The 15,439-nt window shown below is 52.1% G+C and overlaps 1 long non-coding RNA gene across 1 annotated transcript in view; it reads right to left on the reverse strand.

Annotated features, from left to right (window-relative positions):
• The window catches only part of LOC144943694 (uncharacterized), a 34,592-nt gene extending 24,245 nt beyond the window's left edge, over positions 1-10,347 (reverse strand). Inside the window, exon 1 of the long non-coding RNA XR_013639525.1 lies at positions 9,981-10,347. This is a non-coding gene — a long non-coding RNA (uncharacterized LOC144943694). The remainder of the gene's footprint in view (positions 1-9,980) is intronic.
• Positions 10,348-15,439: the final 5,092 nt, after the last annotated feature.

Raw genomic sequence — 15,439 nt, forward strand, 5'->3', positions numbered from 1 at the left:
GCTCCCAGAATGCGCGATCTTCTCAAAATCTGCCGCATCAAACGTTTTTGGGGGCTTTTTTTGTGTGTTCCGCCTGCCTGCCCGTCCGTCTGCGTGGGTGGGTGGATGGGTGGGCCACGCCTGCAGCACCGCGCCGTCTCAGTGTAGCGCGCAGCTGACGAGCGCACAGCCGGTTACGACCGCACCGCGGCCCCCACGGGCCACAGTGGAGGCCCAGACGCCAGGCTACAAAGGGAGGGGTTGGGGCGGGGGCGGGGGGGGGGTGAAAGTGGAGACCCCCGGGGGCCCGTGCCAGCCAAAGCAAGGCCGCTGGCCTGTCCGTCCAAAAATGCACACCCATGCACGCTGACGTGCTTCCGTGCGCGCCCGCGTGGGCGCACGTGGTCTATCCGCTGCTGGATGAGGGCCTCCCCGTGTCGCGCCGGTCACGGAGGTTGTTTGACCATACTTCACCGCACTGGTCCAGCGCGCGTTCGTGAAGGTCGAGGTGGGGGGGAGGGGAGTATAGACCCTGGGAACATAGAATTACGTCATGGCGATGGTTTTGCAGCACTTCGCTCCGTTTCCCACCATTCAGCCCCGCACAAGCCTGTAACACCTGTTATGCACAGCGATCGCGCATGCAAGTGCTATCCAGGCTCAAACCTGCTTGGCCTCCGAGATGGCGTGGTGTTATCAGCTGGTGTACAGCAGCTATAGGACGCCGCAGTGCGAGATGTTAACTCCATCGCCTGGTATACAGGAAGTCGTGGGTTCGATCCCGACCATGACGCCTGCTGTATTTTTTGAGTTTGCATGTTCTCCCCGTGGTCGCGAGGATATTTCTGCGGGGGGTCCTCCGGTTTTTCCTTCCAAATTTATGCATTTAAGAGTATTTGACTGCTATAAATTTCCACGTAATACTTCGTTGTGCTATCACTTGTGGCCAGATCACTTCTGAAAAGAAGAGCTATATAGCTCAGTGGGCTTTACACCTGCTAAAATAAAACAACAACAAAATCTAGTTTAGTTTCATAGTTTATTGATGGATCATTGTATCGCGAGACTTTGAGAGATAGTGTTTTGCTTTGGGAGCCCTTAATCCAGCAGTGGAGAGATCGTGGCTAACGACGAAACGTTCATGCAATTATCCCACTCTTTTTAACCCCTGCATGCATGCATTCTTTAAGGATATATGATCTTCATGGCGGTACCCCGGGGTACCAAATCATACGCAATGGGCCGAGGCAATTTAATATTTTATTTCTGGGACACTATTTTTGTCCAGGGGTGTTACTTCACTCCGCGACTGGGGTACCGATCAATCCGAAATCAGTGCCACACTCCACGAAGTCGAAACGCAGCGAGGACGATTGCGCCGAAACCCTGAACGCTCGCAGTATGCACCGTGGTGGTGCATCGTGCACAGCTCGTCGAGATGAGTCGATAGCCGCATCGCCGACCATCAACAGACTAAAAGTGACTGCATCACGGACATTATGCGAGAGCCGGGCTACTGTGGTACCCCGGGGTACCGCCATAAGGTTCATATATATACGGTATTGTTGGGTTTAATGCGATTTCAGGAGTCAAACGAACCCACCCTCCTCCCAAAGGTGTTGACGGATGTTCGTGTAATTTCACAGCAGTCATAAGCAATAGCAGTCGACAGCAGTTGACACGAAGCAAGAAAAGCGTTGAGAATCACGAAGATCCCCCGTATAGCCTTAACAGACTGTTGGGGCAAGTGCTTTTATCGAGCATCTATGAAGGCCGGCACGGCACACGAGGGGTGGCTGGCCAGCACCACGCCCAGTCGTCTTTGTCTTCCCAGTGACGATGTTTACACACCACACCAGGTACCCATTTGAGGCTGAGTCGATCTAGGGGATGCCCAGCACCGGTTGAGATGATCGTCACTGGTGGTAACGGTGAGCGGGAATCGAACCTGGGTCGCCGGGTTCGCAGCGCGGCGCGCTAACCGCAGCACTAACGCTCCCTGCCATGAATCACACACACGCTCACACACACACAGGCAGGCGCACGCTTCACTGCTGGACTTTGCTGTCAAGCGGTGAAATATTCCACGTGCGCGCACGTGTGCACTTTCACACGTTGCAGGAGGAAATTCGTATAACACGAGTCCATTATGCAGAGGATATGCCCTCTCATATTATTTGTATCCGAGGCGACATATGGTACAGTTTAGACCGATGACTAATAGCTGGACATGTATCTTTTTTTTTGTGCGGTACAGTGTTACATTACCCCGGGGCTGTTTGTCTTCATTGATTTGTGATGTGTTGTGACTTTAATTGACGTAATTGATAAGTGGCGACGTTGAACTGTGGCGGTGTAGATTTAGACGGGATCTGTTGTTTGTGTTTCCAATTTCTCTTCCGTGTTTCCTTCGGTTAGAGTCGACCCCGCGGACTTGGGCCGCAATATCCGCGGGCCAGAAATCCGAACGCCCTCAGCTCGGCTCCGCGAAGAAGCGTGGCATTCCGATGAGCCGCGGCTAGCCGACTTGCACCGATGCACAGGTGCTCTGTTCACCGCATTGCGCCCGCGCTTTCAGACGCACTTCCGTAGCCGTCTGGAACGCTCTTCCCTCCCACATTAAATCATCTACATGGGAGGCTAATTTCTTTAGAACTTTCCCTTTGTGTTTAGCTTCTTGTCCCCCCCCCCCCGCCACTTCCAATTAGCACGGTTGACTACGTACGCTGTGAAATAACTTAAACATACATACACGCATGCATGAATCTCAGATAAGATAAGATACATCGGCTGCTCAAGCGCCGTGAGATGATGTTCGCAGCCCGTGCAACCGATGACTGCACGAAAAAAAATCCACCGCGTAATAACATCCGGTGGTCCCACACTTGACTTGGCCAAATGTCAGCTCTGATAAATGTAATTAACATATCGGTTCGACTCGTCGCGCGATGAACCTCGGCGCTCATTTTTCGTTTGCTTTGTCCGTGTCAGCATTTCTGAATCAAATTTCACACTGCAGTGGCCAATAAGCGCTAATTACACATGTTCTTTATGCATGCCGGGCTGTTGCTCTCCACAACCAAAATTCCCTCTGCTAAAAGCACCCAATCCTGCTCTTGTTCCACCCCTTTATTTAATAACTTCAATCCCAATCCCCCTTCGGCAACTGCTCTAGACGTACATGTCGCCGCTGTGTTCCCAACGTGTCCCTCCAACGATTGGCGGCGTAGCTATCGAGCGTGCAGGAGGCGCAATGTGTGTATGTCGGGATCTGTTACGCAGCCAAGCGCGCCAATCGGAGGTGCGGGATTAGAATCGCACCTCGCTCTCGCTAGAAACGCACAACAGCGTATAACACGCAGGCAGCAGCACTCGGTTTTACGCGCGAGCGTGCGATCTCCACTGCGCCATCTCCACCGCGCCCCTCTCTCCGACGGGCTGGAGAGAGGGGCGCAGGCGATGGGATGCAAAGAGGGCGACATGGGACGGGGGCCCCAAAAATAATCCCTTGCACCAGGGCCCATGCCAACCACGCCAAGCCACTCTCAACTATTATTTTAATTTAGTTTTTATTTTCCTGATAAATTTGCTTTATATATTGATATATTTAGGTCCTGGTGTAATTCCTATAGTTGCATTCTTATTATTATTCGTAAAACGTTTAATAGAGCTGAAAAAAAAGCTCTCGTTCCAGGAATGTCTGCGTCTGCAGGGACCGCGTCTGCGACCGTGCCAGCAATATGACGCACGCGCACGCTCATTAATCTTTGGGCGCGCGTCCCTCTCCAAGTTTCCTCTCACGCTTCCTGCTGCTTCTACCCGCGGGCCTGATTAAGCACAGAATTCAGTGTCCCTCTCGACACCGCCACCTTTCCCCCGCCCCCCCCCCCCTTTTGCTCTTTGACCTCCAGCCAACCTACAAGATGCACCGTTGTTGTGTTTTTATGACTCTCTACGGGTTTTTTTTTTGTTCTTTCGCTATTCTGTTGCACTTGCCACGTCAGCGGTAGCCGATGATCGCGCGTCAAAAAAAAAAACCCCGCGTCGTAATTTTCTTGCACTTGCTGCCTAATGTTTTCAGGGGTGATTTAAACAAAGCAACTGCAAGAAAAAATTAACCCGTAAAAACAAAGTTTTTCACTATAAATCCTTTATATGCGTGGCGGCTAGAGTCCTCTCGGCCTCTGGCTTGAGATGGCTGCCACCTATGGGTCAGATGATTGCCTGCCACCATTAAGCAATTGGTAATTAAATATATATATTTTTCCTAAAAAGTGTAAAGTTATGGGAAAAAAATTTTCACGAAAATAAATTGTCACGCACAACGAGTCTGTGTGCAAAATGTCAGCTCGATTGGATCACGGGAAGTGGGTTAAAAACCGACCGAAAGATTTGCACGGTCGTAAGCGCGCAAGCAAGCAAGCAAGCGAACTTAATATAAAGGATTTAAAATATGTGCTCCGCTTTGTTTTTCTCCAGTGATCCTTCCGACGTCTTTCTGCCGAAGTCGTCGTTCGTGATCGGGAACCTGGCAGCCTGACGGACGCCGAGCTGCCAACGGAAGCCGTTGGCGGGTGTGCGAGCAAGTCCTCGGATCGTCTTGAGTTCTTGAGATCGTTTCAAAATTGCTACCTTTAGAGATCGTTTCAAAATTCATACCTCTAGAGGTGTCGTCATCTCAACTGTGGTTACGTTACATATTCAAAAACAAAACTCAAATCCATCGGCGGTTAAAACAAGAGGGGTGGCGTTGCGAGAAGCCATTCAATAACCGTTATTTGAGATGTTAAAAAAAATAGATATCTCACCCCTTGACACGTTAGCGATCTCCACTGTGGTTATTTTTGTTGGGTCCGAAATAGCAGCGCGGTGTCGTGAGAGGAAGCCCTGCGATATTTGTGTGTTCTGATGATCAAATAAAATTTCCCACCCTGAGAAAATCCAACATCTCAACGGTGGATATATATTGAATTATTTTTGTATCCATCTACGGCTGAAAGAGACGCCAACACACAGCACGGCATTGCTAAGGAAGCCGTCCCCTTTTTTCTGCCCGTCCACCCGCGCACGGGGCCTTCACTGTGTCGCTGTAACGGAGGTTTATTAGCTCGCTAATTGGGACTGCTTGAAACGGCGTTGTCACCAGACGCTTAATCCCCGTCGTGCAAATCCAACGCACGTCCGTCAGCGAGACACCTTCAAAACGGAGGCAGCCCTAACCTTAAGCAGGGCTTCGATGCCACTTTAAAAGGTTAATCTGTCACAACATCCCGCAAGCATTTGGTGGTGGTGGTGGTGGTGGGGGGGGAGGTGGAGAAAAGAAAAAAATAAAGGAAAAAGCGAGCAACCTCATTCAGCCACACATTCGCAAAGGAGCAAACCGGCGCACATAATCGGCAAACATCAGCCGGCCACAATTGTCGAAGCCACCGCCTAGTCCGCGAGCCGTGGCGAATCGAACCGCCGACAACTTTAGCCGAAGGTCAGAAACGACTCAGGGCGTGGGTAGCTTGTTGACATCGCGGTGCCAGCGCGCCGCGCCGCCGAGGGTGCAGCCAACGCTGGGTGTCGTGGGGTTATCCGGACGCTCCCCCTCCCCCCTCACCGCTTTATGATGCACGGGCCAAGGCAGCGTCTAAGAGGGATATGCAGGTGCGGGAAGATTAATTTAGCAGAGGATCGTTAGAGTTGGCGGTGACTTTGGGTGAGGAGGACTTTCATTCAGCGGTGGATTTACCATGACCATCGCCACGGTGGCGAGATGTAGACTACCTCGCCTGGTATACATGAGGTCGTGAGTTCGATCCCGATCCCGACCCTGACGCCTGTTTTATATTTGGAGTTTGCGTGCCTCTCTCCCCGTGGTCATGTGCACTTTTCTCGGGGTCCTCTGGTTTATCCCTCCACATTTAGAATCAGCATGCATTTGGAGTGTTTGGCTGCTCTCAATTTCCACACGACAAGCCACGTTAATTGCGCTACTATTTGTGACAGCCAGGCCGCTTCTGAAAAAGAGCGGTAGAGTGCAGTGGGCCTCACCTGATAAAATAAAAACAAATTGTTCAATTGTTTTTTTTATAGTTTGATGAGTTTGTATTTTTCTCACCGCAACCGTTCTGCGGATTGACGGAGCCCTTCGGACGCATAGCAGCGTGCTCCACGCGGAGTCAGCGGCCCCGCGGCTGCGTAAGGAGTTAACCTGCTTGTATTGCAGTAGGTCGGTTGAGCGAAACGTACATCGAAATTGGGTAACCTCAGTTCTCCGTATTGCGTGGCGACGGAAATTAATAATAGCGTGAGCAAATAATGTGCCACTGCCCAACTGTAGTCGACCCCAATCACCAGCGGGAACTGTTCGCTTATAGGCCACCGCCGGCTTTCGTGACCTGTGTGCTATCAAGGGCAATTGCGCGAAACGTCGACTGTTACATACTTTTAGTCGGTGATTAGTTAGCAATCTCTTACTCAAATCTGCAACGGGGCGGTGCTCGTCCGTTCACAGCCCTCGCCCAGTGGTGCAAATTCCACAGTGCAATTACGAGGGCGAGTCTCCCGTGAAGGACAACCGCTGTTAGCTGGACATCTGTGACCCTGCTGCTGACCATCTGTGAAAAAGAGCTTCATAGCTCATCGGATTCCTCCAGTGTCAGTAAATATTCTGATTCTGAACTTCGCCACAAAGCGGCGGTTCCTCTTTTTACTGGCGCCAGAGTGATGATTGGCCGAGTTGGCGATGGTTTGAACTCGCAAACCTTTCCGATCGCGAGGCGCCCCCCTATTCCCGCCGCTCAAACTCACTCGGCCTCTGGACCCACCACCTTTTTTTCGACGGTGCGACCACCGGATGTGTGTCTGTATATATATGCGTGTTTGTACTTCTTTTGCGCCGTACGTGGCCAACCGTGTTGATCGGAGGCGCGGATGCGTTTGCGCACCGCCACTACTAACGCGGAATCGCATTTTTTTTCATGCCTTCAACTTACGATCCGTGGCTGCCACCGCTGCTGTCACTGCTGCTGCCACTGCTGCTGCTGCCACTGCTGCTGTTTCCACTGCTGCTGCTGCCACTGCTGCCACTGCTGCTGCTGCCACTGCTGCCACTGCTGCTGCTGCCACTGCTGCCACTGCTGCTGCTGCTGCCACTGCTGCTGCTGCCACTGCTGCTACTGCTGCTGCTGCCACTGCTGCTGCTGCCACTGCTGCTTCTATGGCTGCTGCCACTGCTGCTGCTGCCACTGCTGCTGCTGCCACTGCTGCCACTGCTGCCACCGCTGCTGCTGCCACCGCTGCTGCCACTGCTGCTGCTGCCACTGCTGCTGCCACTGCTGCTGCCACTGCTGCCACTGCTGCTGCCACTGCTGCCACTGCTGCTGCTGCCACTGCTGCTGCTGCCACTGCTGCTGCTGCCACTGATGCTGCCACCGCTGCTGCTGCCACCGCTGCTGCCACTGCTGCTGCTGCCACTGCTGCTGCCACTGCTGCTGCCACTGCTGCCACTGCTGCTGCTGCCACTGCTGCTGCTGCCACTGCTGCTGCTGCCACTGATGCTGCTGCCACTGCTGCTGCCACTGCTGCCACTGCTGCTGCTGCCACTGCTGCTGCTGCCACTGCTGCTGCCACTGCTGCTGCTGCTACCACTGCTCCTGCCACTGCTGCCACCGCTGCTGCTGCCACTGCTGCTGCTGCCGCTGCTTCGCGCCTTCTGCACACGGGACGAGCCCCCCCTCTGCCCCCCACCGCCCCACGTTTAATGGTTTCCATTTGGCCGGTGTTGGTTGACGCCGCCGCCTCGCGTGCCTGGCCCGCATTAGCGGCCGCGCTCTAGACGCTCGCTCGTAAGGAGCGCACGGCACCCCGTGAGGCGGGGGGGGGAGGAACGGGAGCCGACGCGCCCACGCCGTGGAGGATACTTGCTTCAGGATTTATCGCTTGACCCTGCCGCTATTGTGGGGAGATTTTTTTTGTAGGGTGATTCCGCAGGCCCTTTCGGCCTGGCAAGCGAACGAGCGCCGTAAATTAGTTCGCGTCTCCTCCGGCCAGAGACTCTTTTTTTTTAATCCCGTCTCGCTTACGGCCCGTTAAAATAAAAACAACAGAAAGTCGCTGATGCATCATCCCACGAAAAAGTGACGCTTTGTTTTACGTCGTCGAATTTATGAGCCGTCGCTGAACAGTAACAAGAGTAAGCGATACGGCGGCGGGAATAGAACCGGGATTATGAGCAGTGAGGGCAACCGGTGTCGCTCCGTATTTAAACACACGCACACGCTGTCCGCTCGCTGCGTGCCTCGTTAATGCTTTACAGAATTTTCGCCGCGTAAACTTCGGCTGATGCCGAGTTGTCATTTTAACGTTCCGCGCTTAAGCACCCGAAAAGAAGTGGAAAGCCGCGAGACCCAGGATGTGTTTGTTTTATCGGCAGTGAATTCTATTTTACAATCACTGCATCGCGATGGCAGCGCTCGTCCGTGACAGTGTTACGATGTCACGAAGCGCTTCTTTGTGGTGGGGGACAAACAACAGCAAACAAAAACGTAAAATTCCACTCCGGCCGTCAATGTCAACATCGCTCTTAATCAAACAACATCAGTCTACAGTCCCATGAAAAGTTATCTGTGCTTCGGGTTTCCTGGCTGGCTGCTTTCCGGGCTCCTCTCGATCCCTCCAATAACTCTGTTGTTGTTGTTAGTGGCTGTGGACCGTTAACACCGGAGCTAGCTGGGTAACTGGCTACGCGGGATTTTCCGCGTGACAAATAAGCATTGCACTGAAACTGCAAAAGAAGTTCAGAGGACGTTTAATGAGAGATAGTGACACCGAAGCGGTGGTAGTAACGAATACAGAAGACTGGCCACGGTTCATTTAAAGTTTCTCCAACTTCGATGTAAAGCTTTCGTGACTGCAGGGATTCATCTTCTTGGTTCTTTCCGTAAAGTCACGTAGAATGGAAATAATAAAATAATAAAAATAAAACATAATAAAATTATTCAAAGTCATTCAGACTCTGTCTTCTCGACAGACCTGTTCTCCACCTGAGGACGGCTGCTTGCGTTGTGGCCGAAACGTCGTGAGAATTATTTTATTATGTTTTATTTTTATTATTTTATTATTTCCATTCTACGTGACTTTACCGAAAAAACCAAGAAGATTTCTCCAACTTTTCAATTTCTGCTGCTCTTTATTGTCACTATTTCGCGAAAATATTTTTAAAATCCTAGAGAATATATTTCAACATTTTAAACCCAATCCATATGCTGTCCCGTCGCGTGCGTGGGTTTTCTCCCACTTCTATCAACGCTCATACATTTGCTGAAAACATCTTGAAATGAACACCCAATGGAGCAGGACACTCTTGAAAAGGGAGTCCTTGGACTCTGTCATTGATAGACAAAACAATCATTATTATAATTAGGCAGCTTCCTCCGAGGCTGGCCTTTGGCTGTCAGACCTGGACACGGACTCACGATTTGCGAGACAAGGTGACGTAGCGTCAGTCGCTCGCAGGTCTCCGCCAACGCACAAAGACAAAGATCCCCCATGTAGCCTTGAAAGACTATTGGAGCAAGTGCTATTAGCGAGCGCGTATGAAGGCCGGCACAGCACACTAGAGGGTGGGTGGTCAGCACCACGCCCGGCCGCCTCTGTCTCCCCAGTGGCGATGTTTACACACCGCACCAGGTACTCATTTGAGGCCTAGTCGACCTAGGGGAGGGTCCAGGACCGGTTCAGATATACCGTCACCGGTGTTGGCCGTGAACGGGAATCGAACTCGGGTCGCCGGCTTCGTAGGGCAGCGCGCTAACCGCTGCACCACCGCTCCCCCAAGACGCACGCACAGATCGCCGGTGTGTGGCCGCGTGCGCCGATATGCCGAGAAGAGCGGGAGCCCCCCCCCACCCCCCCCTCTTATTATGGCTACGGCGCTCGGCGGAGCGAAGGGCGTCTCCCGTGCTGTTGGTCGGCCGTGGCCCCGTTGCACCACCGGCTTTGATTGTACGTACGGTGGCCCGGGTCCGGAACTTGCGTTGCTCGGTCGCGAGCCGTTGTTACAGCTTGCTGACGAGGTGACGAGCGATCGGAAGACGCGTGGGCTGGCGCGCGTGTCGGAGCGGTCGTCGGTCGAAGGACCGTGAGGCAATCATCCGTGGCGCTTGGAAGTATTTGTCAAGAGCGCAAGAGAGCGATGGCGAGCACGAGTCGGTAATAATACGATCGTAGCGTCTGTGGGGAGGCTGATATCGTGGCGATCGTCCCGTCGTGAGCATCGATGCCGCTTTGTGAAATGCGAAATCGCGGCAAACCTCGAACGCTTTCTCCAGTCTCTAATAAAACCTGTTATGTGTACTGTATATATATAAACGCATGTACGTTGTGTGGAGTGCTCTGCTGTGAATGTGAGCTGTCATGTAGCATGCAGCAGCTGGGCTGTGATGTGGCAATGGTGCTGACACATGGGTTGACAGATTTCTCCACGTGATGCTTGGATGTGGTCCCATAAGCCACATACATTGCATTCATAATTCATATTTCATCCATCATGGTTAAGCGAACCTGAAAAGGGCCCAGTGCTTATGCGGCAAAATTGGATTTGGTTTGCTTGGTTGGTGGCTTATTTTTCGTTATTGGCCTTGAGCCAGTGATGGAAATTCCACATTCTTATGGCGGAGAATAAGCTGAATACAGTTTAATTACTCTGGAGAAATGATGATGATGATGGTGGCGATGATGGTGGATTGAAACTGGCCATGTGACAACGCATCGATTAAAATCGATTCCTATACTCGTAAAACAATCATCAAATCGTACGTGTGGAAAATGCACCGCCCTTTTTTCACTCCGCTGCTGGATGAAGGCGATACCGGTCGTGATGGATTGTGTGTCCATACTTCACCACGCTGGTCATTGCCCGTTTGTCGGATCTGTTGGGATAACGCCAGGATCGCTCTCAATTGAGCTCAGGTCACCGTGTTTGTAGCGCAGCGCACTCACCACTGCTCCACTGCAAACAATAATAAAAATGGTAATATTGCACATTTCTTCTAACCGAACAAACTCAAAGGTACAAACATGACAGCACAAACGAGAAACATTTACAGGCCATATTCTTTGGGTCTTTCGGTAAAGCCACGTAGAAAGAACAAATAAAAAAAAAAATATCACGACGTTTCGATCGCAACACAAGCAATCGTCACCAGGTGAAAATGCTTAATATTTTTTTTACCTGATGACGATTGCTTGTGTTGCGATCGAAACGTCGTGATATTTGTATTATTATTTTCTATCTACGTGGCTTTACCGAAAGACCCAAAGAATATGAATTCCTGCAGTCAAGATTTACAGGCCAGACAATAAAAATGGGATGATTTTTTTTATTGATGATTGAATTTAATCTCTACTCCAGATCGTGAAGGTAGAATCGCGAGCGGGGTTGGTCGTTAACCCGTCGAAAATGTACTAAACGATTATGTTTATTTTTTATCACTTTATTATTTCCCTTCTACGTGACTTTACCGAAAGAACCAAGAATATTTAAACTATGTTTATATTGGACCAGGTAAGGCCCACTGAGCTGTGTAGCTCTTTTTCAGAAGCGACCTGGCCACAAATGATAGCTCGACGAAGAGGCTCATCGCGTAGAAATTTACAACAACCAAATGCTCTAAACGCGATTCTAAATGTGGATGGAAAAACTGGAGGACCCGGAGAAAAATCCACAGGGAGAACACGCAAACTCCAAATATACAGGTATCAGGATCGAACGCGCGACCTCCTGTATACTAGGCGAGGAAGTTAACATCTCCTAGCCACCATGACCCTCCCCCCTCCCATTCAGTCGGAGCTCTGCTGCTACATCGACCAGGGCAGTTGGCCTTTGGCTAAATCACCCAGAATGCACCCAATCTCCTTATATCTCTGTAATTAGGCAGAATTTTAAGCCTGGTTGGTCACTCGGATTGGAGGTTGTTGTCCGGCCGTGGGTTGCGAGATGGCCGGTAGATGGACGGCAGTGCAGCAATACATTGTTGAATCCACCTGTGCAGACCTGTGAGCAAATGCGCTCTCGTGTCATGCGCAGTGGGTTTTCTTTCAGGTGCTCCAATTTCCTTCCACGCGAAGCCCAACTCTTGCCGCTTTGCTTGGCCACACATCCCAATGGAGCCGAATCTTCCAGTGACGACGTCTCGACTCGGTCAAGGTCTGCCAGGGTAAATGCACTCCAACGAATGCGTCCCAGCGTCCCAACCCAAATACCGTACGCACTTGTCGCACACGAAAAAGTTGGAAATGAACTTTTTCGCTTTGTTTCTTTGATTTGCGTGCGCAGGGCTTCGTGTCTCGCTGGATATGTCCCGGTGCGCTGGTGGGCTGGCGTGGGTTGGCACGTTATTAGTTTCCACAGCCATTACGAGAGGTGTGCTGGATGCGGGTGCGCGAGTTTCATCTCACAAATTGGCAGACTTGGCTGTTTGAAATCTCTCCTGCAAAAATTAAAGTAACGTCGACTGCAAGTTGGGAGCCTAAAAGGACACTATATATACAAGTTTTTTTTTATCGCTGTTGGCAGAGGAGAGAGAGAGAGAGTAAACGAGCGGGCTGACTTGTTGGCTTTCCACTCGGCGTCAAAAAGCAAGTAGCCTCCTGGCGGGGGAGGAGGAGGAGGAGGGGGGGATAGGATTTTACTTCGTGTCCTCTCTTGTCGGCAGCCCGTGATGGATGGAGGCGGCGATTGCTGAGCGGAGGAGACGCGGGGAGTTTAATATAACGGCGCTGCCAGGGTGGGGGGTGGGTGGGCACGGTCAATATTGGCGAGAGCCGCCAACTGCCTCCTATTCATCACGGCACGGATTCTTATGGCCCAGGCTACCGGCCGGCCTTTCAAAGGTGCACGGTGCACACGCGCGCGGCTGAAGCTCTCTTCGCGTTCGTTCTGTTTCGCTTGTCGCGACGGAGGATTCGACGCGATTTGTCTTTTTTGTTGTTTCTTTTCTATTTTCGGGTCGTTCAGAATGTTGTGCCGACGTTTCGCCTCCACGTGCTGGGAGCTTCTTCAGGAACTGTGTCGTGTATGTGTGAAAGTATGCATGCGTCTGTGTTGTGTGCGTGTGTGTGTGTTGTGTGCGTACACACGTGCGTGTCGGCTCAGCCTCAAATGAGTGCCTGGTGCGACCGGTTCGGATAATCGTCACCGGTGTTGGCCGTGAGCGGGAATCGAACTCGGGGCGCCGGCTTCGTCAAACACACACACAGATGCAAAGACGAACACGCTTACACACAGACAGACAGGACACACACCAAAGACAAAGATCGCCCGTATAGCCTTAACGGACTGTAGGAGCAAGTGCTGTTAGCGAGCACCTATGAAGGCCGGCACGGCGCCTATAAAGACCGGCCGCCTTTGTCTCCCCAGTGGCGATGTTTACACACTGCACCGGGTACTCATTTGAGGCTGAGTCGACCTAGGGGAGGCCCAGGACCGGTTCAGGTAATCGCCACTGCTGATGACCGTGAGCGGCAATTGAACTCGTGTGGCCAGGTTCGTAGCGCAGCGCGCTAACCGCTCCACCACCGCTCCCCACGCACGCGCACACGCACAATCACGCCCCACCACTCCCTCCAACGCCCAGCAAGTTATCAACTTGTCCTTTGCAATATCAGCTGGCGGGGAGTGCGTGTCCGCCCGCTGTTTCTGTGAGCCCACGCTCCACATGCCGCGCCGTGAACCCCGCGCTCGCCCAGCGATCTTTGCCGCAGGTTCTGTCTCGGCAGTTTTTGTTATTTCAACTCTCGCTGTGCCGTCACCAACCTCTCCACTAACCCCACCACCACCCACCCACCCACACATCCCCCTCGCCACACCGGCCCCCGCCACACACCCCTTCCTTTCCCTCTCTCTCTCGAAATGTTGTAATTCAAACCATCCCGTGTGCGTCTCCTGCATCACCACCACCACCACCGCCATCATCATCACCGCCATCACCACGACCGCTATCATCGTATTCATAATCTATCCACTGCTGGATGAAGCCTTCACTGCTGGATGAAGCCTTCCCCAAGCTGTTGTGCCCATGGTGGGCATCCTTTCGGCCACTTTCGCCACTTCGGCTGCCACTTTGCCATTTAGAACGTACGCACTTTGAACTTCTTTCGCGCCGTACGTAGCCAACCGTGCTCATCGGAGGTGGTGCGGCTCTCTTTGAAAAGGTAGAAGCACCGCAGGCCCCAACTGACCACAGGCCAGCGGTCAGTCCATTCCGAGGGCCGGTGGGCCGGTCTGTGTGGGGAAATGGCAAATGTGATCAGAGCAAAAAAAAAAAATTGTAACAAAAATATTGTAATACCTCTAATGTGTACGCTTCATTGCTTCTTTACGCTCTCAGTTGACATATAAGATTCTTCCTCACCGGCCCATTTGTGGTTTTGGACCCAGCCCAAACGGGCCAATGAGATCGCATGGCGCCGATTCGGGGGCTCCGTTGTGTTTACAAATGCCCGGGCCGAATTTTAGTCCCAGTCCGTCACCACGCGAGCACCCAGCTGGTACTGGTCAGTGCGGAAAGTGGGGGGGGGGGGGGAGGGCGGTTAAACTTGACTCCACGGTGGGGGGGGGGGGGAATGTGTAAAACGTCCTTTCTAAAATCCGGAACACGCGGCTCGTCAGGGAAGTCTGCCTACTCCACTGTCGGTGGGCCACTCGCGATCTGCGCTCAAACGAAACCACGTGGGTCTTCACGAGGCTAGGGCTTCTGGGAGGTAGGGGCCACGCAGGTCAGAGCCTCGCTGGGAGTGTTAGGCACACTGGCGCGCTCACGAACGTACGCGCTTAGGGGCCGGACATAAATGACGTCACGCACCTGGGGGGGGGGGGGTCAGACATTTGTGACGATGTGTGACGAGGGGGGGGGGTGTTTGAGAAATGTGACGTCACATCAAAATGCGCAACTTTAAATAAATACAGACAACACGTTCTGCTAAATTAAATAGACGTTTTAATAAATGTTTTCTCCTACAACATCAGAGTGCAGCGCCACATTAAATACGCACTACAATGACAATAGCTTAAAGCGATTTGAAGCATGTTTTTTTTTTGGGGGGGGGGGGAGGGGGCAGAGCTTTGTGACGTCATATTTGAGGGGGGGTCTGACATTTTTTGTGACGCCTTGTGACGAAGGGTGGGGGTGGGGTCAAAAATCGTCCAAAATCGCGTGACGTCATTTATGGACGGCCCTTTACGCTCACGCACGTGCGCGTGCACACACCTGCACGTGCGACTCGCGTGCACTCGTGCGCACCTCGCATATCCGCTCATAGCCATGCACACATGCAGGGACGACCGTTTATACACTAATGCCACGATAAAAATTAACCCGTTAAAACAACGTTTTTCACTCTAAATCCTTTATATGCGTGGCGGCTAGAGTCCTCTCGTCCTCTCGCTTGAGATGGCTGCCACCTATGGGTC

The sequence above is a fragment of the Lampetra fluviatilis genome, chromosome 32 (assembly GCF_964198595.1).
Source record: "Lampetra fluviatilis chromosome 32, kcLamFluv1.1, whole genome shotgun sequence".
NCBI lineage: Eukaryota > Metazoa > Chordata > Hyperoartia > Petromyzontiformes > Petromyzontidae > Lampetra > Lampetra fluviatilis.